This window comes from Artibeus jamaicensis, unplaced genomic scaffold (genome assembly GCF_021234435.1).
Source record: "Artibeus jamaicensis isolate MK-2021 breed Jamaican fruit bat unplaced genomic scaffold, CSHL_Jam_final contig_515, whole genome shotgun sequence".
NCBI lineage: Eukaryota > Metazoa > Chordata > Mammalia > Chiroptera > Phyllostomidae > Artibeus > Artibeus jamaicensis.
The window spans coordinates 1,784,385-1,810,224 of NW_026521869.1; the positions used below are offsets into that span (position 1 = coordinate 1,784,385).

At 39.5% G+C, this 25,840-nt stretch overlaps 1 protein-coding gene across 18 annotated transcripts in view; it reads right to left on the reverse strand.

Annotated features, from left to right (window-relative positions):
• PARD3 (par-3 family cell polarity regulator) overlaps positions 1 to 25,840 on the reverse strand; it is a 766,077-nt gene that overhangs the window by 631,738 nt on the left and 108,499 nt on the right. The gene's annotated exons all lie outside the window — the stretch shown is intronic.

Sequence of the window (25,840 nt, forward strand, 5' to 3'; positions counted from 1 at the left end):
AAACGGATATAACCCTAGTAAACATCTATGAACCCAACATACCAGCACCTAAATACATAAAACAAACCTTAATGGACATAAAGAAAGACTGACAGTAATATAGCCATAGTGAGGGATTTTAACACCCCACTGACATCAAAGAATAGATCTTCCAGAAAGAAAATGAACAAGAAAACACTGGCATTACATGACACACTAGATCCCATGGATTTAATTAGTATTATCACAGCATTTCACCCCAAAGCAACAGAATATATTGTGCATTCTTTTCAAGTGCACATGGAACAGTTTCTAGGATAGACCACAAATTAGGATACAACAAGTCTTAATAAATTACAGAAGACTGAAATTATACCAAGCATCTCTGTCCACAATGCTATGAAACTAGAAATCAATAACAAGAAAGAAACTGAAATGCACAAAAACATGGAAGCTAAATAAAATGTTACTAAACAATGAGTGGATGAAACAATGAGATTCAGGAAAACCTCAAAATTACCTTCAAAGAAATGAAAATTAAAACACAACAATCCAAAATCAATGGGACACAGTGAAAGCAGTCCTAAGATGGAAATGCATAGCATTATAAACCTATCTCAAGAGAAAAGAAAAATCTAAAATTAAAAAATGTAATATTACACTTAAAGAAATTGGAAAAAAATTAACAAAGCCCAAAATAGAAAGAAAGAAATAATACTGGTCAGAATAGGAATAAACAAAATGGAGTCTAAAAAACATACAAAAGATCACTGAAACCAAGAGCTGGATCTTTGAAAAGATAAAAAAGATTGACATATTTTTAACCAGACTCAACAAAAAAGACAACCCAAATAAATAAAACCAAAAATAAAAAAGAAGTAACAAGTGACACCAAAGAAATACGAAGGATTGTAAGAAAAATATTACAAACAACTATACACCAACAAATCAGACAATCTGGACAAAGTGGATAAATTTCTAGAAACATACTACTTACCAAAACTGATTCAGCAAGAATCAGAAAATCTGAATACACAAATTGCTACTAGTGAAATTGAACCACTCATCAAAAACTCCCAACAAACAGAAGTTCTGAACAGGATAGTTTCACAGGTAAATTTTACAAACATCCAAAGAAAAGCTAACACCCATCCTCCTCAAACTATCCCAAGCATTCAAGAGAAGGGAAGACTCCTAAGCTCATTTTATACAGCCAGCATTATCCTAATTCCAAACCAGATAAAGGCACTACAAAAAAAAAAAATTATACGCCAATATCCCTGATGAACATAGATGCTAAAATCCTCAACAAAATATTAGCAAACTGAATCCAGATACATTAAAAACATCATACACCATGATCACCTGGGATTTATTCCATAGATGCAAGGTTAGTACAATATCCACAAATCAAGAGTCATGATACACCACATAAACAAAATCAAAGATAAAACCCATATGATCATATCAATAAATGCTGAAAAAGCATTTGATAGAATCTATCACCCATTTATGATAAAAATCTCTCAGCAACATGGGAGTAGAAGAGACATACCTCAACATAGTAAAGGGCATACATGGCAAACCCACAGCCAAAATCATTAAAAGAGCAAACACTTCAAGCATTTCCCTTAAGATAAGGCACAAGATGGGGATTTCCACTTTCACCTCTGTTATTCAACATAATACTGCAAGTCAAGGCAACCCAATCACACAAGAAACAGAAATAAAAGACTTCAAATTCGAATGGAAGAAGTAAAACTGCCATTATTTGCAGATGACATGATACTGTATATAGAGAACCCTAAATATTCCATTAAAAAAACTACTAAAACTAAAAAATAAATTCAGTAAAGTAGTAGGCTACAAAATAAATAGCAGAAATCAGTTGCATTTTTATATGCCAATAATTACCTATCAGAAAGGGAAACTAAGAAAACGATCCCATTCACAACTGTGTCAAATAAAATAAAGTGTCTGGAAATAAATATAAACAACAATGTAAAAGGCTTGTACTCGGAAAACTGTGAGACACTAAATTCTGAAATTGAAGATATAAGTAAGTAGAAGCAGGTTCATGGATAAAAAGAATTAACATCATTAAAATGTCCATAATGTCCATGCTACCCCAAGCAATCTATAGATCCAACATAATTCTTATCAAAATACTATGGACGTATTTCACAGAACTAGAACAAGTATTAAAAAATTTATATGGAACAACAAAAGACCCCAAATAGCCATAGCAATCTTGAGAAAGAAGAATGAAGTTGGAGGAATCATGCTACCTGGTATTAAACTATACTACAAGGCCACAGTAATCAAAACAGCATATACTGACATAAAAACAGACCTATGGATCAATAGAACAGAATAGAGAATCCAGGAATAAACCACCTTTATAGTCAATTAATATTTAACAGAGGGGGCAAAACATACAATGGGTAAAGATAGCATATTCAATAAATGGTGTTGGGAAAATTAGACAGATACATGCAAAAAAATAAAACAGGAACACCTTCTTACACCATACACAAGAACAAATTCAAAATGAATTAAAGACTCAAACCCATAAAAACCCTAGAATGAAACATAGGCAGTAAAATCTCAGACATCTCTCACAGGAATATTTTTTCTAACATATCTCCTTGGTAAGAGAAACAAAAAAAATAAACATAAAGCAAATGGGACTACATCAAACTAAAAAGTTTTTGCACAGTAAAGGAAACCATCAACAAAATGAAAAGACAACCCACTGTATGCTAGAACACAATGATATACCTGATTAAGGGTTAATATAAAAAATTTATTAAAAATTTTAAAAACTCAACACCAAAAACAACAAACAATCCAATTTTTAAAATGAGCAAAGGACCTGAATAGACACTTCTCCAAAGAGGACATACACATGGCCAATAGACATATGAAAAGATGTTCAGCATCACTAATCATCAGAGAAATGCAAATTAAAATCACGATGAGATACCATCTCACACCTGTCAGAATCGCTATCACCAATAAGTCAACAAACAAGTGTTGGTGAGGATGTGGAGAAAGGAGAACCTTTTTATACAGTTGGTAGGAATGCGGATGGTGCAGCCACTGTGCAAGGCCACACTGGAATGGAGAGACCTCAAAAAATTAAAAATGAAACTGCCATGTGGCCCAGCAATTCCACTTCTGGGAACTTATCTGAAGAAGCCCAAAACACTAATTCAAAAGAACATAAGCACCCCTATATTCATTGCAGCCTTATTTACAATAGCCGAGATTTGGAAACAGCCCAAGTGCCCATCAGTAGACAAGTGGCTAAAAAAGCTGTGGTACGTTCACACAATAGAATACCACTCAGCCATAAAAATGAAGAAAATTTTTGTCTTAGATTTTATTTATTTATTTTTGAGATAGAGGAAGGAAAGGAGAAAGAGAGGGAAAGAAACATCAATGTGTGGTTGCCTCTCACACGGCCCGCAACCCAGGCATGTGCCCTGACTGGGAATCGAACTGATGACCCTTTGGTTCACAGCCCACACTCAATCCACTGAGCTACACTAGCCAGAGCAAATAAAGAAAATTCTACCCTTTGCAATATCATGGATGGACCTGGAGAACATTGTGCTAAGTGAAATAGGCCAATCAGATAAAGACAAATACCAAATGACTTCACTCATGTGTGGAATCTAATGAACTAACAAGTTCACTAGCAAAATAGTGACTGACAGACTCAGATGGACAGCAGCCTAACAGCTGCATGGGGAAGAAGGACTGGGTGAGGGGTGTGGAGAGACTGAGCAAAAAAGAAAAACATAACAGATAAAAACTCATGGACACTGACAACAATGTGGTGACTGGTAGAGGGAGGTGGAGGAGGGTGTAGGGGGATAAATGGTAATGGACAGAAACTTGAGTTGGGCTGCTGAGCACACAATACAGTGCACAGATGGTGTGTTGTAGAATTGTGTGCTGGAAACCTATAATGTTTCATTAACCACTGTCACCTCAAAAACTTTAATTTAAAAAAAGACATAATTAGGCATGGTTAAATAAAGATCGTACAAAACCTCTTCTTGAAGAAGTGAGCATGGGAAAATACAGTATATATTATGACCACCGCTCTTTTAATACTCATAGGAACATACAAGAAGAAATATAATACATGCTTTTAAAACAGCAATTTTCAATCTTTTTCATCTCATGGCACACATAGACTACTTACTAAAATTTTTTGGCACACCCCAAAATATACTTTTTTCTCAATCTGACAAAAAATAGGTATAATTTGATTTCAGGCACATTGGATGGCTATTATGTTGGCTCCTGTCATTTTTTAATTTGACAGTCTAAGGGGAAAGAGATCAGTGTCCTGACTAAACAGTCAGGTATTGCATGCTTTAAAAATTACTGTGGCACACCATTTGAAAATTACTATTTTTAAACAAACAGGACCGAAGCAGCCCCTGGAGTAGGTCTCCCCACCAGCATGGGTGAGTGCAGAATGCAGACTGAGAATCAGCTCTCTGCTACTCCTTAGCAGGAAAGTGGCCTGGAGCCTCCACTTCCTCAACTGCATGGCAGGGGAAACAGCAATGACAAAGCAGGTTGTTAAGAGAATCCACAAATGTACCCCGTAAAGCACATTTTGCAAATTCAATAAGCACTAGACTTTATAGGAACACATACATAGAGAAGGAAGACACATGGCAGACCTTCCCTCTACAAAATCTTCCAAGGTTCTATGTTAAGGGTGCAAGTAAGCCCAACCTCTTAGATTAGCATTCTTAGCCTTCCTCTTGTCCAGTTTAAGAAAGAAGAAGAGTTGCTGCAATGAGTACAGATGCTGCACAAGGCAATGAGGGGCCCACAGCAGCTTAGCAGTACCCCTGCTCCATCCTTGTCCTGGAAGGCTACAAAATTCTAGGTGCCCTCAAAAGCCTTCACTAAAAGACATTCGTAATGAAGACAATTCAGAATACCTATCCAAATTTTAAATGCGCACACCATTTGATCCAGCAATTCTATTGTCAGTTATACATGCTGCAAAATATTAAAACTTTCCAGAAAAAGTCCAGCCATTATTAACATAATGAGAATGGTTTGAACAACATTCATATCACCTGGCAGCCAAGGAGAGTGGAGTGGAATGTGCATGCCTGACCAATGATAACTTCACTGTACTTACTAGTCAGTGGGGGCAGTAGAGCACGTGTACTGTGTGGTTATCACATTCAAAGTGTCTGAGCGAATAGAGCAATGTATCTGTACCACATTTTGCATTAAGGCTGAACATTCCTCTGTGAAACTATTCAGATGATTCAGAAGGCCACAGCTATGGCAACTGGTGACTGGCCACTTCATCACCAACATGCCCACTTATGCATCATGTCTCATACAGAGATTTTTTGGTGAAACCTCAAATCACCCAGGTGACTCAGCCCCAATACAGCCCAGATTTGGTGCCCTGTGACTCCTGGCTTTTCCTAAAATTAAAATCACGTTTGAAAGGGAAGAGATTTCAGACCATCAATGAGATTCAGGAAAATATGACAGGGCAGCTGATGGAGTCTGGGAGAACTGTGTGAGGTCCCAAGGTGCCTGCTCGGAAGGGGACTGAAGCGTCATTGTTCTATGTACAATGTTTCATGTATCTTGTATCTTCTTCAATATATGTCTGTACTTTTCATATTACATGGCTGGATACCTTCTGGACAGATCTTATACATTCAAACAAGTTCAATGCAGTGTTATTTTATGGAAAAGAATGAGAAAGACAGAAACTGTGGAGACAGAAACCCTGATAAATGAGTAAACACGGAATACTCTGCAATCGTTAAAAAGAATGGAATGGATCTAATGTGCTCATCAAGAAAGAGATAGAGATTATGCATTGAAGTTGAGTGTCATTCACACCTAATGCTAGGGAGTGACACTGCGATGCAGACAGTAGGGCACCTTATCTTCTCCTTCACCTTCTCCTATGATGTAAGACTTCCTCACCATGAGCACACTGTATTTTATAACTAAACAAATTCCAAATGGAGCTCTTGTGTTAAACACGTACCTGACAGCCGAGAGGAAACCGCAGAAGACAAAACTGCCAAGCTATGAGGTCGGCCGGCTGTCCTCAGCCTGCCGGAGGCTGGGACCAGCAGGGACCCCGGACAGGCCTGCCCGGGGTAAGGAGTAAGGCTGGGGTTGGTCTTTGCCTCTGCAGCAGGAAGGCATAGGCCTCCCTGGGCTAACTTCTGAACAGCGGGAATCTAAGAGTATCTGAGTTCTCATTCTAGTCCAATCATTACTTAGCAAATTAAGTAATGATAACACGTACCACCCAAGTCTCATGGCCCCATGGTTCTCCTTCATGCAGGGGTGTCCAACTTTTTGGTATATCTGGGCCAAACTGGAAGAAGAGGTATCTTGGGCCACACATTAAATATGCAAACACTAACGAAAACAAGAAAATCTTACAATGTTTTAAGTACATTTACGATTTTGTGTTAGGCTGCATTCACAGCCATTCTAAGCCACATGCAGCCCACGCAGGTTGAACACCTGTGCCTTACAGCATTATATCCTGGAGACACTGGGTATGCAAAGGAAACAGAGGACAAAGGCACAGCAGGACCATCCAGAACAGGTCCCTGCCCTTCTTCTCCCTCCCACGACTCTGGCTCCAAGGTCCCTGGACAAGGCCTGCTCATCGGTGCCAGGGCTGTGACCAGTGCTGGGCAAGCTCGGATACAAGTCCCCACCTCTGAGACTGTCCCCTCATCTACAACACTGGACAATGACTCACCTGCTCAGAGGCAGGTGACTCCTGGGAACAGCTCAAGATATAATCACTGAACCTTAACCCTTTCCTGTGTACCATTAAGTGTATGTACATGATGTGTTCACAGGAGGGGAAAGGAGGGTGAGACTTGCTAGTCAAGTGTTTAACAGACACAGAGAAGCACTGAGGTCCCACCTACCAGCTGGGCAGACACCTCTAGGAGCAAGAGCCTCCTTCGCTGTCAAGCATACATAAGATCTTTGTCACACAGCTGTTAAAGGTAAGTGGAACAGCACATGGGTCCATGCAAATAACAAATACCAATCGTTTCCTGAGGGGCAGCACCAGACCCCTGTGCCTAGACCCTTACATGTACCCACAGGGTCCTAAGCCCTCCTGCCTCGTCAGAATTTGGCACCAATTCTGTATCCTTCCCTGTTTCTCTACACCCATCCTTCTAACTACCCTGAAAACACGTTCAGCTTACCACCAATCTTCCTAAAAATGCTCTTTCGTTTTCTACTCCCTCCCAAGAACCACCCTGGATCCTCTTCCCTCTTCAGCCACAACCCTACCAACCCAAAGTCTCCTCTGCCATCTCAAATTCCTCACCTACCACTCCCTCTGCACCACTCCCACAGAGCTTGTCCTCCAGGTGAGGAGAACCCAGCTCTCCACAGGTCCTGGATTCCCATGTCACCCAGCCCAGGTGCCCACCCTCAGCAGCTGACCTTGAATGCTAGAGGCCCTCTTACCTTCACACCCCCTACACTCTCCCTAGAAAATCACTTCAGCTCCTCAGTCACACCCAAAGTCATCTCCACAGCCCAGATCTCTTCTCTGAGCCCCAAATCTGATGACCTACTCAATACAGCAATTTGAGTGCCCCACAGCACATCTATTCAGTGTGTCTAAACCCCCCTCATGATAACCCTCCTGTGCTGTACCAGCCAGAAACCCTGAAGCAAGCAAGGCTAACACTTCTCCCACCTGCCCCAAGAGTACACCCTGGCCACTCTGTCCCCACTCTGTTTGTTCAGTTCGTCCACACTTATCCCCTCCTGACATGCTATTACATCTATGTCAGTAACTACCCCACTGTCCATCTCTATAATATAAAGACTACCAGCACACTACCTTGGCTTTTTTAGTGAGCTTAGAATGGTGCTGAACAAAGCAGGCACTCAGTCAGATGTCTGACTCGTGGATGGAGAGCCCTGCCACCATCACTGCCTCATCAAGAGCCTCCAGTTCTGCTGGCTGCCAGCCCCAGCAGGAGAACAGAACCCACCCCCATCTTCCCTTGGCCATCTCCCTCTGCCAGCCTTCCTTCCCTTTGTCCTCCACCTGGCAACTACTTTCCATTTCTTTGGTTTAGAAACAGCAACCCTGGGGACAGCTCTGCTGATGAGCCAAGGTAAGGTCAAGTACGCACAATGGTACATGCCCTAATTGTACAGCTTCAGTGCCACCTCAGTGCCATTCGGCTGGGCGATGGTCTCAGTGGCTCCATTACAGAAGGGGTAATGTGTGTCCTTCTTACTGACTGGGGTTCGCCTGTTGTCCCCTCTTCACACACAGGTCGTATATAGGAAGAACTCAGGGCAATTATGAAAGAAAAAGAAATAAAAGATCCAAATTGGAAAGAAAAAAAAATGTCTGCCTGAGATGACATGATACTATATACAGAAAACCCCAAAGACTTCATCAAAAAAAATAGTATTAATAGGCCCTGGCTGGTGTAGCTCAGTGTATTGAGCACGGGCCTGAGAACAACACGATCACGGTTCGATTCCCAGTCAGGGCACATGTCTGGGTTGCAGGCCAGTTCCCTGCAGGCTAGTTCCCAGCAGGGGATGCACGAAAGGCGACAATACATTGATGTTTCTCTCCCTCTCTCCTTCCCTTCCCCTCTAAAGATAAATAAATAAAATCTTTTTTAAAAAAAAAAGTATTAATAAATTCAGTCAAGTTGAGGAATATAAATCAACACACAAAAATCAGTTTCATTTCTATACATTAACAACAAGCTACCTGAAAAAGAAATAAAGAAAATAATCCAATTTACAATAGCAACAAAAATAAAATAGGAAGAAACTTAACCAAGGAGTTGAAAGGTCTATACACTGAAAACCCTAAGACAGTGATAAATGAAATCAAAGACACTAATAAATTACAAGAACTAATACTATTAAAATGTCCATACTACCCAAAGTCTTCAGTGCAATTCCTACCAAAATTCCAATGGCATCTTTCACAGAAGTGCAAGAAACAACCCTAAAATTTATTTGGACCCACAAAGACCCTAAAGCAATCTTGAGACACAGGAATAAAGCTACAGGCATCACACATCTTGATTTCAAACTATACTACAAAGTTACAGCATTCAAAACAGTATGGTACCTACATAAAAACAGACACAAAGAATAATAAAACAGAATCAAAAGTTCAGAAAGAAACCCTCATATACATACATAGTCAAATTAATATTTGACAAGGTAAGCCAAGAATACACAATGGAGAACAGATATTCACATGCAAAACAATGAAACTAGACTCCTGTCTTACACCATTCACAAAAATTAACTCAAAATAAAACAAAAACTGAAATGTAAGACCTGAAACCTAAAACTACCATAAGAAAACATAGGGAAAGTCTCCTTGACATAGGTCCTGGAAATTTTTTTTGACATTACAAGCAAAAAATAATAATAATAAAACAAGTGGGACTACATCAAAATGAAAGTTTCCATACATCAAAAGAAACAATCAACAAAAGAAAAAGGCAATGTACAAAAAATAAGGTATCTGCAAAGCATGCATCTGATAATGAGGTTAACATCCAGAACATACAAGAAATTAATACAAGTCAGTAACAAAAAATAACCAATAATCTGATCAAAAAACAGACCAAAGACAAAGACAGACATTTTTCTAAAGATGACGTACAAATGACCAACAGGTACACAAAAAGGTGCTTAACACACCAAAATCACAACATGGCCTCACCTCATACCTGCTTGTTAAGAGAGATAACAAAGGCTGGTGAAGTTATAGAAAAGGGGAAGCCTTGTGCACTGTTTGTGGTAATATAAAAAATTACTACAACCAGTATGGAAAACAGTATGGAGGTTCCTCAAGATATTAAAACTAGAACTACCATGTGATCCAGCAATTCCACTCCTGTGTGTATCTCCAAAGATAGAGAAACATCCTAAGTGCCTGTCAGTGAGTCAAGAAAATATGATACACATACATACACACCCCACTGGAATATTATTCAGCCACAAAAAGGAAATCCTGCCATTTGCAAAAACATGACCCTTCAGGGACTGTGCTAAATGAGCCCAATAGAGAAAGAGAAAGATCTCACTTACATGTAAAATCTAAAAATGCAAACTAGCAGAAACAGAGATTTGATTGATGATTGCAGAAGCTGAGGGATAGGGGCAATGTGTGAAAGAATATAAACCTCCAGTTATAAGACAAGTAACTTCTTGGGGTATAACGTACTATACAGCACAGTGACCACAGTTAACACTACTACACTGTTTACTTGAAGTCTGCTGAGTGAGTAGATCTTAAATGTGGCCAGGGAGGGTATAATGTGGCCACAAGCAAAGACTATATATATGGTTGTCGTACTCCCTAAAGGACTTCCCCCTGAAACTGGTGTCAACACACACACACACAAAAAGGTCATTCTGTGAGGTGAGGACTGTATTAACTAACCTTTGTGTGGTAATCATTACATAATATATGTGTGTATCAAATCATTATGTTGGACACCTTAGACTTACACAATGTCTTACGTTAACTATATCTCAGTTAAGCTGCGGGGGGAGAAAGAGCTCAAAGAACTTCTGTACAGTGAGAATATAAGGCATTCTATGTGCTTTATAGCCCTACACAGTCTAAATAAATAAGTCATGTAGGCACAAAGGCCTTCTCTAAATCTGTTTGTGGTTTGACATTTATAGATATAGTACCACTGGAAAGTCCTTAATTCAGGGGTCTCTATTTTAACCTAAAAGAGAAGTACGGAACATGCAAAAGTAAAAGACTCCATGAGGGGAAGTGTGCATGTATGTGTGTGTGTGTGTGTGTTTCAGAGTTTTATTCCAGTCACTGCCCGCATAATTTTTTAGGCAGCAAAACATTGCAAAGCTGTCACAGTGCCCGGATATTGAACTCTGAGACAAACAATATTCAAAAACAACTTCTCTGTGCCTTTTGGGGCTTTCTGAGTCAAGTCTGCCAGCTACACATCCCAGTGCCTAAGAATGCAGCCCAGAGGAGTCATATGTCCTATATTTGGAAACCCATAAAACATGGAAGGACCCAAAGTCTTTACCCTACTCAGTGGGAGTTTGACAAGCTGGATATTTTTAAACTGCTTCATACAAGTAGCACCTAAGTCCTGAGGGCCTAGCTCTACACTACAATTTTCTGAATGCTGTAACATGAGTGCAGGTTTATTCTCTGGTGCCATGGTGTGGCTGGCACTGGATGACATGGCCAAGGGCAGCTGGAGAGAAGAGTTGTCTTCAAGGTTCTACATACACTAAGTGCTTCACTTATCACTAATGCACATGGAATCCTGGAATTCTTCCTGGCAGCTTATTTCCAGAACAAATCTCCAATATAAGGATAACAGATGTGCCCCCTGGTAGTCTGACTCCAGCTTCCGGGGGAAGTTATTTAAGGGGCCTGACAACTATGTAGTCTGCATGCGGCCACACTAAACCCCCCCCGGCTGACAAGGATCAGACCTTCATTCAGCATGTGCAGCTCAGCTGGTGCAACAGCATTCTCAGGGACAAAGAAAGAGGAGTTCGATTTCTTACACAGTTTATGAATTTTAATAAACTGATTTGCTGATAGGTAAGGGAAAAAACTACATTTTTAAGTGGGTAAAATGAAGACTCGTATTACGCAAAGTTTCCTTGTGGTGCTGGAATGCTCACCTAATTTTCTAACAGAGGTGCCAGACAAGCAGACAGTATGATTTAAAGAAAATTAAACTGAATGAAGAACAAAGATAATGAGATTCCAGAGTCAACGCCACCACCAAAAAAAAGTTAAAAAATTTTTGTAAGTGTGTGTTCACTAAGACACTAAGAAACCTAGTTTTAAAAGAGTAGAAACAGTGGCCGTGGCAACAAGACTGCTTGGGCTCTGAGGCTCTATCCCTGGAACCTGGAACTCTAAGGTACCTCTGTCCCACCCATCAGTGTCACCACCCTTAGGGACAGCAGAGACAGGGCTGAAGAGAGAATGCTGGCACCACCATGCAGCTCTCCATGCCACACCAGCTTCCTCAGCCTCTGCAAGGAACAGACTCAGGGTGGGGGGGGAGCGTAGGACCAAGACAACCAGTTGGAGCCCCATGTTCTCAGAGGGCCTGATGCCAAAAAGTAATGAGCCCAGCACTGCCTCTGGAGCTCAGGCGTCAAACACAGCCCCAGGGCTTCTGCCAGATGGCTTTGAACTGGATCTAGACAGGCCCTTTATCACTGTGTATAGGGGAATGGGGGCGGGGGTGGTACGAGTGGACAGAGCTGACGGGCAAGACAGCTACACACCTCTCTCTGCACTGAGCACAGCCTGATTCCTGCAGCCACAGTAAATACTGGATCAATGAATGGATTAAAAACTCTAAGAAACAGGAAAAAAGTCAAAATACAGGTAGGGGGAGGTTACAACTGATTAATAGATTTTTGAACAAACTATAAAAATGTGTTTCTTCTATATGACAAGTTCTAATTCTTTCCTGTTATGTAGTTAGATAATATTCTACTACTAAACTAAAATAGGAAATGGAAAACAAATTCTCTTTTAACTGACTAGTTCTCAAGAAATCACTAGAACAACTGAACCTTGATAAAGTGAACATTATGGGAACAAGGACATAACCCCCCAAAACATAGTAACAGTGCAAAAGTATGAGCTTTTATGTAAGAAGCATGTTAGAAATACGAAGAATGTGGTTATAATTTCTAAATGCTTACAATCAGAAAATAAATTTTGTTTTTCCTAAATAACCATTATCAATAACTGTTTTTAGATTAGCACAGATAAATGACTAAAATTCGCTAACCATTTCATTTGGAACCATAATTAAGTCCAGGAGGTACAGGAAAAGCAGAAAGGACTCTCCTCCTTTCTGAACAGTTCTGAAAACAATGTTCTTTCTCATTGAAATTTTGCCCTAAAGCTTTCTCCGCTGTCCAAATAATTTTCCAGCTGCATTTCAAATTAAACACCTCAGTTTCCATCTCTCTCCCCTCAATGTTCTTCCCAATTACAGTATTTTTTAATATTTTTAAATGATAGCAATGCTATAAAATGTTATTTCTCATTGAAAATGGTCATTAACATCACTTCACACTTCGGAGACCATAACAGTAACTGGGCAATAAAACAAAGTATAATCATCATCCACTCAGAGCCTGACAGAAAAGTCTTCCTAGCACTTTATATCAATTACGGAACAGCCTTCACAGAAGCACGTGTAGCTGCTAAGAGAGGAATCTTGCCCGTGTCACATCTCCAATTCCGTAACTGCATGTTCTTTTATAATGCCTGTCCTCCTCTCCAAATTTCCATGTACCTCTTTTCTTTGATATGGCCTCACATGTAAGTAATTATTTTTTTTAGATATATAAAAACATTTTATTTTATTTAAGCAAAGATCTTTATTAATTTATTCCTTAATCTTGGTAGCTATTATTCACTTTATAAGTAAGGAGGGGAGGTTAAAGTGCTTCCAATAAAACAAGGCAGTTTTTTAAACACCAAACTTCAGTTTGAACCTAACAGGAATCACTCTTTGAACAACCACCCATTACTCAGCCCTTCCTGTGAATACCCTCACACTGCCCACAACTTACTGTGTTCAATAAGCTGAGGAGCAGGCTCCTGGGGCCAGACCTGTCCTCACCCACTCTGTGTCCAACACCTGGGAGAGCTCATCATAAGCATTTACCATGCATTTCCCAAAGGGAAGAGAGATGAATAAATGAAGGTGACTTTCACAAAGTCAGCAATCTTACCAATACAATTCCACAAACTTTAACTGTGTTGACATAAATAGTACCAGGGCAGTAAAAATGAAAACTTTAAAGACTTCTCTTCAAGCCCATGGGAGCACATCTATACCTGAAAGAAAAATCAAAAACTGTGAAAATTCCTCTTTTCTTGTTGTAATCAGTGTACAGACGGGCTTGCAGCCTTAACTCCCTCATTATGCAAGCAGACTCAACATAGTTTTACTTTTTGGCCTCTAGTCAGTGTCAATACCTGCTAACACCTATGTGAGAGAAATCCTACGACATGACAGGTTTTGAAACTTTTCAACCAAAAGGTGATAAACAGAGAACTTCCAGCCAAGATGGAGGAGTAGGTAGATACATTTTGCCCCCATGCACAACCAAAAGGACAACAACAAATTTAAAAACAAAAAACAACCAAAACTGCCAGAAAATCAAACTGTATGGACATCTGACAACCAAGGAGTTAAAAAAGGAACATTCATGCAGACTGGTAGGATGGGTGGAGACAGACAGCCAGGGAAGAGAGGACATGCAGCAAGGCAGCAGCTGGAGAACCAGGTGGGTGAGATGATAGCTGGCAGACCAGGCAGTCCCTCTGATGAGCAAGACAGAACACACAAACCTGGGTTCTAGTGTGGGGAAATAAAGCCTCAAAATATCTGGCTGTAAAAGTCTGTGGGAATTGCAGTGGGAATTTATTCTTCAAAAAAATGAGGAGAGGCTTAGAGAACCTCTGGGACAACTTTAAATATTCTAACATTCGAATCATAGGCGTGCCAGAAGGAAAAGAGAAAGAACAAGAAATGAAAAACTTATTTGAACAAAAAAATGAAAAAAAGAATTTCTCTAATGTGGCAAAGGAAATCAACTTCCAGAAAGTCTAGGAAGCTCAGAGAGTCCCAAAGAAGTTGGACCCAAGAAAGCACACACCAAGGCACATCATAATTACATTAACCAAGATTAAAGATAAGAAGAGAATCTTAAAAGCAGCAAGAGAAAAGAAGACAGGTACCTACAAAGAAGTTCCCATAAGACTATTAGCTGATTTCTCAAAAAACAAAACAAAACTACCTTGCAGGAAAGAAGTATTTGAAGTCATGAAGGGCAAGTGCCTTCATCCAAGATCACTCTATTCAGCAAAGCTCTCATTGAGAATGGAAGGGCAGATAAAGTGTTTCCCAGATAAGGTCAAGTTAAAGGAGTTCACCATCACCAAGCCCTTATTATATGAAATATTAAAGGGATTTATCTAAGAAAAAGAAGATAAAAAAATGAACAGTAAAATGACAGCAAACTCACAGTTATTAACAACCACATCTAAAACAAAAACAAAAGCAAACTAAGCAAACAACTAGAACAGAACAGAACCACAGAAATGGAGATCACATGGAGGGTTATCAGCAGGGAGGGGCAGAGGGGAGAATGGGGAAGGAAGGTAGAGGGAATAAGAAGCATAAATGGTAGATACAAAATAGAAAGGGGAAGGTTAAGAATAGAAAGGGGAAAGTTAAGAATAGAATGGGAAATGGAGAAGCCAAAGAACTTACATGGAAGACCCATGGACATGAGCTACAAGGGCAAGGTGGGGGCACAGAATGCTGGTGGGAGAGGGTTGCAGGGCAGAGGGAAATAAAGGAGAGAAATAAATGGGATAACTATAATAGCATAATCAATAAAATATATTTTAAAAACTACAAAAAGGAAAGAAGAAGTGACAAACATATTTGACATCCTAGCTTCGCAGAGTCTGAAATTGGCCGCCAGGGTAGGAGCATTTCAGAACAGCTTCAGTAGTCTAAAATGAAACCTCGAAGAATAGGGTCAAAGCATAGTGTGGAATGAGACCCTAATGTTTCCTTACTCTTCTCTGTGCATGTGGAGATATACAAATCCTAGGTAGAAACTCAGTATGCAAATCACATCTTAAATACTCATGAATACATAATTTATAAATAGAAACACTTTCTTCATCCTAATATTGCCATGTGGCATGCACATGGGTCTGAGGACTGCATCTGATTTTTATAAACGTACTAAAGCTTCATGTAATGGTATACAATGTTAAAACACACATGTGAAACCAAGATTAAAAACCTTTTATAAAGCCAAGTTGAGAGCTGCAGAGTGACTGTAATAGATGCAACAATGTTAGGTCAGCTTCAAAAGAAATTCTTAAAAGTAACTCCAAAAACTTTCATGCATGTTTTATGGTTTATTTTTTAATATTGATGTATTTTGTCTTAAAACAAACCCAAGAGCCGTTATGAATGCTCCTCTTTCCATGTTGGTGATGCTGTGAGGAGTCACTGATAAGACCAAGAGCACCTGTGATGCTGTAGAATCTAAAGAACACTGTGCAAACCTGAAAATCTATATCCCTACAAGTGATGGCTTTAAAGAGGAAGGCCTGGTTATCTCAGACAGCCTATCCTTTTATACTTCCTAGATGGGACAGATCCCTGCTGCCCTTTAGGAAACAGCCAAGATAAACTTACTATAGTCACTACCCATGAATCCTCCTCAAATATGGCTGAGGAACTGTGCATGTGAAGCACTAAATGGACCAAATACAGCAGATTCCAGAGACTCTTAAGAGTTACAGCCTCCAACAAGTCATGTCTGATGGAGGACCGCACAAGTGTGCAAAGGCGTGTGAGCACTTGTATTTGAACATGGCTTGTAAAGCCCAGAAGTTAGTGTAGTGGGAGCTGAGGGAGCAGAAGAAGAAGCCTAAAGGTGAAATGAAATTTTTTAAGTCGCTTAAGTGATCAGGAAAAGTTTTGCAAAAACTGAGTGTTTGAGTATGCTCTTAGAAATTATCTTCACAGTCAATTCACTCATTAGTTATGCAGATGTTGCCAGCACTCAGGTCAGAGAGCACAAAAGAATACTAAAATGAAAAATAAAAAGGTAAAAATCGGCACACTTGACCACACTCTGAAGGAACTCAACCTTACAGCAGCTGAGTAAGCACAGGGACAGCCCACTGACTCAGCCAGGCACTGTCTCTCAGAGTGAAGGGAACTGGGGAAGATAACATGCTCCTGGAAGCACTCTCATGAAAATGGGATTTTTGTCCCAAATGGCAAAAATCAATAAAGCCAAACACTTCCCATGTATTGTGGTGGTAGTGGTGGTGGTGGTCTGAGCAGAGTATGACATACACTCTCTTATGATCAGTCTTTCTATTATGCACTGAGCACTGCCAATCCCTAGGTACTCCTGCCTATAAGCGTGTATTCCCAGCTACTCCTCTCTGTTCACACACGTTCCTCTCACAAAACAGCTCTATCACCAGCATACAAGGGCCTACAGGCAGAGGAGTAGCCTGCACATACACAAAGAAGGCTGACACAAGGACTCAGTGAAGTCCCTTCCCTGCCCTAGAGCCAGGCATCAGATGTAGACATATCTCCCATCAGGCTCTGGACAGGGCAGCATTCACACTGATACCCCATCCTAACGGAGTGTCAAGTTCTCCTCAGCCAAACCCCAGGATGGTGACAGTCTCCGGGGTAGACCTGGAGAGCCTGTCTGATGTGTGTGACTCAGTAAGTCCTTCTTCAGCACATGTCTGCTCCACAAAGCATACACACTAGCTGGAGCACCTCCAGCTCCTCAGGCTCTGGGACTGGCACCACACTGAGATCACCCAACCAGCAATAATATGTGAAACAACAACACCAACAACTTCATCTTCTGACTAGAAACAGTCAGAAGACAGTTCATTGGCAGACAAATCCTACCAGCCTTTTCCCTCATACATTCTTAACACATTTTCCTCAGTTCCTTACAGAGATATGTTCGCCATGTTTCAGGACTGAAAAATAGTATCTTTTCATCTTTTTCCCTGTTTTGACAAACTTCCCCTTCTCTGAAAAGAAAATGCTCCCACAAAGGAACATGAAAATAGCATGAATAGCTTGACAAAATGAACAGAGGTCTGGAAGGGACACCAGAGGAGCCTCACCAACAGAACATCTCTGTATGAAAATGTCCACATTGGGAAGAGAAGCATGGAGATGGAAAAAGGTATGAGGAGGACAAATGGTAATGAATGGAAATTCAAATGGAATCGGAAATGGAAATACAAAAAATAATAATTTTTTTAAAAAAGGAAAGAAAATGTGTATGGAGACTGAATTTCTGGCCTGAGCAATCCTACAGCATCCTCAGACAGCCCTTGGTGTCCACAGGGCACGAGGCCTGTGGAGGAAGACTCTGCTCTCTCCACGACACGCTGGCTTGGAGAGGCGATTACAGGGCAGAGAGAAGAAAAATCTGGAAGGGAAACATTTCTGCCAATGTACACAGACAGGTACACACTCAATTATTATGAAAGGATCCTTATCAACTGTTTCACATCAATACAGATATGGAGTTGGAACAAGTCGCACCTTATCTTTATTAGATACTCTATTATTAAACTTTATAAAAATATGAATGTGATTTACCTGGCCCTACTAAGGATTATGTGAAGATGAACAAATTTGGTGCCAGTAAAATTTTGAAAAACAGTTCAAAGAAGTTTCATGAAGATTAGTACCCTACTGGCTTCTGGGAAAGGATATGCACATACAAAAAGCAACAACAGCAGCAGCTAACATGTCTAAGGTGACATCATCTTCCAAACACTGGTTTTACCCTCACAATAACCCCATGCAATAAATCAGTGATTTTCGACCTTTTTCATCTCATGGCACACACAAACTAATTACTAGAATCCTGTGGCACACAAAAAAATATTTTTGTCAATATGACCAAAAAGTTGTAATTTTCATCGATTTATCAAAAAAAAATAACAATAGTAATTATCTACCCTTTGTGCACCAAACTGACTCTTTAAGAAAAAATAGGTGCCTATACTTTTATATAAGGATTTCTGGTAGCAAGAATTAGCGAATCAAGAGCAACCTTATTAGGTAATGTGACCAATAAGGTACAACTCTATTATATGGCCTATATATTTAATGTTCAAGACAAGGCATTCACACCAACTATTGTTGTGTTGGCTATTATCATTTTTTCATGTGACAATATAAGGGAAAAGTAGTCAGGTATTGCATGATTTATAAATTCTTATGCACACCACTACAATAAACAATTACCATCATTTTACAGATGCACTGAAAGGTTGAGTAACATGCCCAAGGTCACATAAACAATAAATAGCCCCAAGGCATTTGACCCCAAACCATCCGAACCCACGCTCTGTGTTCTAAGAGTCCAAGATGCACAGCCTGACTTTCTATGGAAAAAATATCTATGATTCTCAATGGGAAAAAAAATGTCCCACATATTAAAAGAAAAAAAACAGAAATAGAGCTCCATGGTTCCATGACAACTCCTATATTGCTAAATTACTGATATATCAAATTGTTCTCCAAATCCAATCACAAAATCTGTTTACTCCCCTTTTCTCCATGTCTCTCACACCACTCATCTTATTAGTACATGGTGCCCCAAAATCTCAACTCTGGCTTTCAAGACCTTCCATTTTATGACTCTTCCCCAGCTATTCTCTAATGAAGACACTGCTCTTTTCCAGCATATGATGCCCATTTCCACATCCATGCCTTCCTTAATGCTAATGTCTAAAATATTTTTTAAACTTCGCCCAAGCAAATGCTTATCGATTTCAGAAATTAGTGATGGGGAGGAAGAAAGAAAGGGAGAGAAACATCAGTATGAGGGAGAAACACAATCAGTTGCTTCTCATACATGTCCCGACCAGGGACTGAATCCATAACCTAGGGATGTACCCTGACCAGAATCGAACCCGTGACCTTTCAGGTTATGGGACAACATCCAACTAACTGAGCCACACTGACCAGGGGCAATGTCTCAAACATTTTTTGACCCTCATCGCTCTTCTTCCTAAAATCAGTCTGTCCCTGATTTCTCATACCTATATCCAATTCCCCCTTCTACATGCCAGTTGACTAGTAAGTGCTTAAAAATCATATTGTATTCTTTCTTATTATGAAAATAGAAGAGCACATGACAAATGCTTTTTCTGAGCCTAACACTCCACCCAACAACTGTTGAGCTCTAGTTTGAACAATACTTACCATCCAAACCTGTTTAAGAAAACAACTATTTCCCTTATATAATCAAGGGATTTTTTTTTGCATGTTTTAACATGCTTATTCTGCAATCTTACCTATGTTACACTGTTTTAAAAAAAGTGAACTTAGCTTTTTATCAACCGTTACCAACTCCTAAAATGTGGAATTTGAATTTATGTGACTATCTCTTCTAGGGCCTCCTGTTTAACTTTTTGACACTGCACTGTATTTGTCTACAAATCTTTCCAACATATTAGTTCACATCAATTATTACTCTTTTTTTTTTAATCTGTAAAAAAATACAGCAGACATTGCCCTCAGCTGTGTTTGTCCTAAGCACGCAGAACAGAACTGAAGAAGGGTATCGTGTAGGACAGCACTACAAAACCTGCAAAAGAGGGGAGAATTCGGAAGACTAGGACTAGTCTCACTTCTTAAAACCACTGATGAAGTTACAGTATGCGCTGTTTTACTAAAAGCCTTGGGAATGACAGACAATTCAGAGAGCAGATACAAGGGAGAGCCAGTGGGTCCATCTTAAAGTTACTGGAGACTAGGAAATTTGGTATAAAAACCAATGCTTTAACAGAAGCATTAAATTCCATTAAGGCAAACCACAAGAACTGGAATGAACAAAGATGAAGAGTAACAAGAGAAGCAGTGAGAGAAAGCAGTAAAGAATAAGAGACCCAGACATTCCCAATGCTCCTCAAAACGGAAGGAAAAATAAATTCAAAAACCGAAAGCATTTTTTATGGTAATCTTCAATGCAAGCTCAAAAACAGATACGTGAGATGGATGGCTTGAAAACAGTCCTCTCACATGGTACAAAAAAGTTTCTATATATACATACATACATACATACATACATAAAATATAAATTTGAAGCTAAAGAAACAAGTAAAAGAAACAAGAGCATTTTCTGTAAAATACCCTCCCTTTGTCAAATTTACTTACCACCACTGCCCCCACGTGTTAGCAAGTGCTTGTAAATGCATTCTCTACTCTCTAACATGAGATTTCTCTAGGCCTGTTCTGTTTAATTTTTAACCTTCCAAAAAACAAAATCTGGAACACATTTCATTCGCATATTTCCTTAAAGTTCCAGAAAAGTGACCTTAATTCCAGAAAATGTTATATGATAAATACATTCAGTAAATATTTAAATACTGCTACTAAAAGATGCTAAGTATGGATGATCAAGTTTTCATACTATTGAAGCACGTTAATTAAAACTTGGCACAACTGATGAAAATCAGGAACAAACAAAAAGGAATATGACATCTATTTTATATTGAATGTAACATAATTATAACCTCTTTTTATAAAGAGGTTCCAAAGAAGACACGAGCACTTGACTGTAAATCACTTTAAGCATCATCGTTCACTACAAAAGTACCAATCCATCAAAATCCAAAGGGGTTTGCTTATTGTTATTCTTTTAGAAGGCTCACCAGGTATTTCCAAATGCTTCCTAATGACAATAATTAAACATCTGGTAATGCTGACCTACTTGTGGCTGCTGAACTTCCTTGGGTAGTCTTTCCATTAATTATGTACATGCTAGGAACTGACAGAATGTACATCATCAATAGTCAACAGCCATGAGAAGTCAGCCCATAACAGGAGCTCCCTGCTGCCCTGACTGCTATGTGTACCGACACCTTGTTAGTACTCTCAGATTGAAGAACAGATGTTACATGAAAATGGCAAAGGCACCAAGCTAATGCTGCATGCAAGCTGGATCAGTATGTTGCAAGAAAACAGTCTTTTATTAAACATTTAAAAATTGTGGGGAAGGGGGCATGCGAAGGTGGCACGAGCGGTCACATTTTACTCTGTAACAATGCAAATAATGCAAATAATGCAATTGCAAATAATGACAGGTCTTTCAGATCCTTGGCAGCAGAAGAAGCAACAGAAGACCATTAAAGTACATACTTTCAAGCAGCACCTCATGGCTCCCGCAATTTGGGGGTAAGAGGGACAGAAAGGGAGGTATTAAGACAAAGAGGGTTGTGATTGTTTGAAAATCATTTGGTAACAAAAAAATTTTTGTCAAAAAAAATGTCTACTTGGATGTCATCTGAATCAAATAATATCCATTTATTCTAATTAGATCAGCATCTTTCCCAAAAGCCACAAGATTTTATTAATTAAGACATCATGACTACCTCCCCCTTTCAGCTTCATTTACCTTTTTCAGGCTCAATAAAGAGGCATCATTTAAATTTTTTAAAAGATTGTTTGGACTTTATAACCTTTGGTAAGTATGTAAAAATGTGTACTAGTACTAATTAACAGCTAGATAGTAGTTTAAATTAATAATGTTACTTAGAATAAATTTACCAAAATCATTTTATTACCTGATTTGTTTAATCCTAAATATCATTTAATATACCCAAAATACAGTTCAGATCCAGGCAGGCAAACTGAAATCATGACAGTGAACTGAACATAAGGACTCATGTAAACAAGTATACTATGGAGGCATTAATGATTGTTTTTTAATCCCTAGCATGTATATTCACACAGTATGTGCTGGCTAATTATGTGGCTAACCTAGCAGCAAAAAGCTGCTACTGACTTCAGTTATTATTGATTCCCAAGACAATATAAATTATCTAAGCATCTCAATTTCTCTGTGCTCCTTGTCAAAGCTTAAAAGCTAATTCAGTATTACTATCAGACTCTAGGTGGCACTACAGCCATGGCTCAAGAATCAATACAGTACTAGATTAACTGAGGTCTTTCCAGTTCTTCCGCTGTCCTCAAAGGCATCTCTTCACTTGTCCTACTTCTGCTTCTCCATTGGATCACCTTCCCTGATCCTTAAAAGCATGATGGGGGAAAGAAGGGCACAAACACATAATAATATGGGGACTGATGGTTCAAAAAACTAAATGCAACTTTTAATTCAGACCTTGTTTGGACCTAATTGGAAGCCAAATTTGTATACAAAACCTTTATTTGCATACTGAATCCTCCACCCTCAAGCAAAAACATTCCAGATCTTTCAGTATCCTTCCAAATTTCATTGTAAATACCTTAGTTCATAACACGATTCTTGACAGGCTGAGAAACTGCTTTAAAGAAGAAAGTTCAAACATTTAAAGTACTGTTAAAGAAATGCTGATATAAGTCAGAAATAAGTATACCACTTCTAAACAAAGACTGCACTCGAAACATCATTCTGTAGTGCTTCACAAAATGCACTTATCAATGTCCAGGCAACCCAGAGGCTTCAGTGAGAAGATGGACGGTGCCTTGCTCTGCAATGGCAGTCGCTATGGCTACACCAACAGCAGCACAAAAATGGAAGGCTACAACATGGTCACCTCATTCATCACTGAGCCATGAAAATATTGTGCAAAAAAAAAAAAAGATTTTAATTTCACAGCCTTTGCATTGAAAATGCATAATGATTTAAGATGATTTTGCACCTAGCCAAATTTGAGAAAGATTTGCAGAAGGTAAGTGTCAGCATTAAAGGACTCATACATACATGAGTAGCATGGGACAAACACAAGGTACTCATCTATCTAGCCCAGTCCAACTGGATGAGACCAAAGACTGACAGCTGAATGTCCTGCTTACATGGGCTTGGTCTTGGTAAATTAAAATATAAATATCAACTAATAGGGCTCATGTTATTCTTAAATTCCACCAGACATACTAAATATACTATAATAATTTTGTTTAAAGTAATGTATCATAATAAGCTCTATTGTCATTTGTTGAGCCTGAGAGACAAAACACCTGCTGTTTAATGTTCTAGTGCTCACTCATATAGAAGAGAATGAGGAACGAAGATTTTCTGAAAACCAAGGAAGGAACGAGATACACAGTACATCAATATTGTCGTGTGTCTCCTCCATCCTTTAACTTCCTGGAGGGATTAGTGATGGATATACATATTCCTCAGGTGTTCCAAGATGATTAAGGTAGAAAGATAAATCTAAGAGTAATTCCTACTTGTTCATAGATGAAAAGAACTGGCTAGATGACTCAGTTGGTTGGAGCATCATCCCATACACTAGAAGGCTGCAGGTTCGAACCCTGGTTGGGGCACACACAGGAGGCAACCGATCAATGTCTCTCTCTCTCTCCCCCCCCACTTCCTCTCCCTCGCTCTCTCCCTCTCTCTTTCTCTGAGTCAAATCAATAGAAACATATTCTAAGGTGAGGATTTTAATAAAAAGCAATAAAGCAGCTGAGCAACAAATAAATATTTAAGTCCTCACCTACCACTACAATGCCGCTCCAGGCCAGTGCCTAGTTTAACTGCATTGAAGTTTCTTGGCAATATCAAACAAGTTATTTTTCTACTAGCATAAAAATACCTTACTAAAAAATACAAACCTTTACCTTTCCACTCAAGCAGGGGTGTCAAACTCATTTTCACCAGGGCCACATCAGCCTCACAGTTGCCTTCAAGGCTCACAGTTGCCTTCAAAGGGCTGAATGTAATTTTAGGACTGTATAAATGTTTTAGGACTCCTTAACTAGGGGCAAGGAGCTCAGCGCTACCACCAAGTAGAAACAAGATGCAGGCCAGATGAAACAAGGTGGGGGCCAGATTCAGCCCTTAGGCCTTGTGTTTGCCACTTGTGCATTACAGTATTATAAGTGGAGTATTTTGTAGGTGCTCTTTTGCTCAAGCCAAAGTTAACTGCTTTGTTGTAATTACACTTCCCCTACATTCTGTATAAGATCTGAACTAAAGAGTACCTACCACTGTACACACCCATTTGAGTAGCTTCCAGAGAGTTTGAAATCCCAGAGGACCTGAGAGAAAAAGTCAAAAAGCAAAGAGTTCTCTTCTTCCATACACGACTTTACAGAATGTCATTGTTGTTACTAACACAATACAAATGTCTTTGAATACTGGTTGAACATAACATTCCAGAATTCTTTGTAAAGCTCTACTTAAATCCAATGGCAATATTTACTTATCATAGATTAGCAAAAGAAGAAAAACTTATTTGCACGATAGGGCCTTCTCAAAGCAAAAATGCTTCTCAGTTCAAGCAAAATTGAGTACCTCCTGTGTGCCGGGCAAGGGTCCATTGCTCCCTCCTTCCCTGATGGCCTCCCAAGTGACTGTCTGGCTTAGTTGCCCCCCTCTCTGAGGAGTCGTACCCATCATGGACTAACTGGCCAAACTTTGGGGGTAGGGGGAGGAAGCAGAGGCAGCATTTGCTACCAGAGTCAAGCTTTGTCTCTTTGTAACTCACATTCTGGAGGTCACTCACTCAGTCTTAGCCATGGGGGGTAGTTACAATTCCTGAAACCAGGTAGAGCGATTCCCAACATCTAATCAAGCAACTGCACTGTACCAGTTCTGTTTAACATACTCCCTTGTATAAGAATTGTTGCTTGTCAAAAAATACTCTATGTATTAATCCTCCAACTATGCAACTAAAGTTTTTTACTGAAAATGAGCAATGTTTCATGCTGGTCTTTCAGAATTTGGGTAGCCAGTGCCTGTCTGACTTAACATTGTGATGTGGTAAAATTGCAATCTAGAGTATAGAAGAGAATACAGCTAAAGACTTGACCCTGCCTGATTCTCTCCAAACAACTGTGTTCAGATGTCTTTTTCTGAATAGCTCCAGAATGATAAATAGGAATCATCCCTATATGAACTTTGCTTTCGTTTAATATATAGCTATTAAATGTTCTAGATTAATCTATTCTTAAACCCCAAATAATCCTGGCCTACTGTAAATTTGGCTGTGATTTCAGACCGCACCATGGTAACACAGAAATGTCAGCAGACAAGAGAAGCCCAACCCATGCCCAGGGCCTGTGCGTGCCCCGCACCCCTGCTACAAGCCAAACTGGGGCTTTCCCAACCCAGGCACAGCATGTTTTTGAAATAAAATTTATACCCCCTGGGACAGCAAATACTTAAGGTCTATATTTTGTTAACTAACAGTTTGAGAGCTATAATATGCATAGTTTTA